We start from the raw sequence: 3,049 nt of genomic DNA on the forward strand, positions 1-3,049 counted from the left end.
AAAAGGGAACAATCTCTCCTCCTCTGTCAGATCCTTGCCCTCAGCCTGGCTGTGCCCTGGCCTTTGGCAGGCATGGTGCCATAGTTCTCCTGTGTTTTATCTCTGGAATTCAAAACTCCAAGTCTTAAAGCACCCAGCGAGGCACAGACCCACTCTCCTCCCCAAGAGGAGAGCCTCAGAGCACTGCACCTGGCACCATTCTGTCCCAGAAAAGCAGTTGCACAGCCACATAGGTGCCTGGAGTCTATGGTAAAGCACAGTGAAAAGCTGCAACCACGTTATCTGCCCTCTGCGCAAGCCTCTGTCCCTGGTTGTTGAATGGCTGCTCAATGGCACCTGGAGGATCCTTTGTCCATGGAGAGGTAGTATACCCTCTTCCAAAGGTACTCCGGGAAGGGGAACATTCTTTCCCAGTGTGACCCAGCGGATCCCCAGGCCACAGCGTCTTGTGTGAACCCTAATGCGCTGCTCTCTCTCCTGCTTTCTCCCTTTCTCTCTGTGAAAAGGGCTCCCCCCGCCTCCACAGCACTGTGGCTTTTCTCTCCCACATTTCATGTCTCCAACCTTACATCTACCATGTTCTCTCCCTCCAATTGTGCAGATTGTTTTCTTAATCCTCACGTTAGTTTCCTAGTCATTCCAAATGATTTGATGTTGATCTAGCTGTGTTCAAGGGATGAGGAGGACCAGGGTCCCCCTACTGGTCCACCATTTTAACACCTTCAAAACGTAGTAATTAAATAAATGGCACTATCCCATATTCCCCTCTCTCTGAGAAAATTCCACTAGAATATGGCTCTGGGTCAAGTCCTGAACCAAATAAATACATTTCTTTTTTTAAAATAATTTTTAAACTTTAAAGAATCTTTTAGATTTAAGAAAAGTTGCAAAGATAGTACAGAGTTCCCATATACCCCATACCCAATTTCTTTTATTGTTAACATTTTACATTACTGTGGTATAGTTGTCACAACTAAGAAACCATTATTGTACATTATCATTAACCAAATCCATACTCTGTTAATCATATTTCTTTAGGGGTGCTTGGGTGGCTCATTCGGCTCAGGTCACAATCCCAGACTCCCAGGATCGAACCCTGTGTCAGTCTCTGCTTCGGGGAGAGTCTGCTTCTCCCTCTCCCTCTGGTCTTCCCCCATCTCGTGTTCTCTCTCTCTCTCTCACTCTCTCAAAAATCAACATTTTTAAAAAAATAACATTTCTTTAGTTTTTTTAAATGTAGTAAGATTTAATCATTTTTAAAAGCTGTAATTTAATCTGACAGTAAAACACAAGAAGTAATATTAGATTTGGTTTGGTATATTATATATTTTAGCTTTGAAAGCCACAGAAATCAGTTATCTCAGTTTTTTTTCCTATAAGAGACCCATTTTTCAAAGCATTATGCACAATTTTAAGTAGACTATAAAGACAAAATGATATTTCATAATTTTTAAAATATAAAATGAAGCCAATGACTCAAAAAGTTGTCTGCTACAATGAGTTTGAGGGGAAATTTCATAATCTATAGAATTATAGATGTAAGTATAATGGTTCAACTTTTTAGTGTTTGACAGGGAGAAATCATGACAAAAAGGCCAATATGCGAGGTGCCTAGGTAACTTGGTTGGGCGTCTTTATTCTTGGTTTTGGCTCAGGTCATAATCTTGAGGTGATGAGATCAAGCCCTGCGAAGGGCTCCGCGCTCAGCATGGAGTTGGCTGGGGATTCTCCCTTTCCCTCTCCCTCTGCCCCTCCCCCCGCTCAGCGGGCTCTCTCTCTCTAAAAGAAATAAATAAATCTTTAGGAAAAAAGGTCAGTATGGAATCATTTGATTATACTAGCACTATCCGGCATTTAAAATGCATCCGTGTCTTTTGTATGATCATATTAGAGTTAAGTATATTTATTTTCACATCTGTTATAACTGCTATTTCAAAGGAGAAATACTATTGTCTTATATTCCAAGAGCTATACAGAGAGCATTTGTTTTTTTTTCTCCAGAGAATTTGTGGAAACCAATATAAGATTTCAGTTATTCACAAAATGTATAAAACAGGAGAAGCCTCTTCAGATTTAATTTTTGAAGTCTGGAATGCTGGCGCTTCCCAGTTAGGCACCAGTTCATTCCTGTAATCTGGCCCAGGATTACTGCTTACTGCGGGTCTAAAGCAGCAGACTCGACTTCTTTTTAGGCTTCTTCTTTTCCACTGGTGTTTTCCTATTTATCTGTTTTGACCAGGTCATAAAATATCTCATTAATGTTGATCTTTGACTTTGCAGAAGATTCTTAAAAGGCACAGTCACGCCATTGTCATGCTAAATTCTGACCTGTTCTTTGCCAACTATTCCCTCATCTTCCAGGTCGTGTTTATTGCCAGCCAAAATCACTGAAACATCTTCTGTGCCCTTTACCCATCAAATGGTCCTGTAAGTCATTAAACGTGGGCTGAGCTGTAGTAGAATATGCTTGTGCAAATCCTTGGCCAGTCTTCATATACAAATCCCTCATCGCTGTAAATTTCTCTGTCCTGCTGGGTCCAGGATTTCGAGCATACACTTTTGGCAATCTACTTCAGCTTGCCTTCTGTAGGAATCTTCTATCATTGGGTCATATTTTTCAACAAAAATTCCAGGAACAAACTGAACTGTCAGAGCAGACCTCCCATGCGTCCTATAAACCAAGGGCCACTAGCTTGTACTCATGCGTCATGCGGTCTGTTTAAATACTGACGGTCTGCTCAGTGCTACTGAAGGTGCAGTGAGACGCACACTGTTATATACGGGATAACCACCCTCTGATCCTGTTATCCCACTTCTGGGACTCTATCCTCCCCCCCACCCACAGCCGTGGCTCCTGCTCTGGTTCTGCACGGTGGTGGCAGCAGCGGCCGCACCCCCAGAACACACTCACCCACCTATTTAACTGTTACTTAAATTTCCTCTTATGTTCCAGTTCCTATCCAGGATACATCACATTAGGTCATTTATTTTGTTGCTCAGATTGTTTTGCCCTTGGCCATTGCGACCACTTTCGGTTGGCTTCTGTATC

The 3,049-nt window shown here is 42.2% G+C and overlaps 1 pseudogene; it reads right to left on the reverse strand.

The window, feature by feature from the left end:
• Positions 1 to 2,123: 2,123 nt before the first annotated feature.
• Positions 2,124 to 2,806, reverse strand: LOC112818683 (ras-related protein Rap-1A pseudogene; annotated as a pseudogene).
• Between the last annotated feature and the right edge of the window lie 243 nt (positions 2,807 to 3,049).

This window comes from Callorhinus ursinus, unplaced genomic scaffold (genome assembly GCF_003265705.2).
Source record: "Callorhinus ursinus isolate GAN/ISIS: 27379988/994484 unplaced genomic scaffold, GSC_fseal_2.0 scaffold4506, whole genome shotgun sequence".
In the NCBI taxonomy this organism is placed as follows: Eukaryota; Metazoa; Chordata; class Mammalia; order Carnivora; family Otariidae; genus Callorhinus; species Callorhinus ursinus.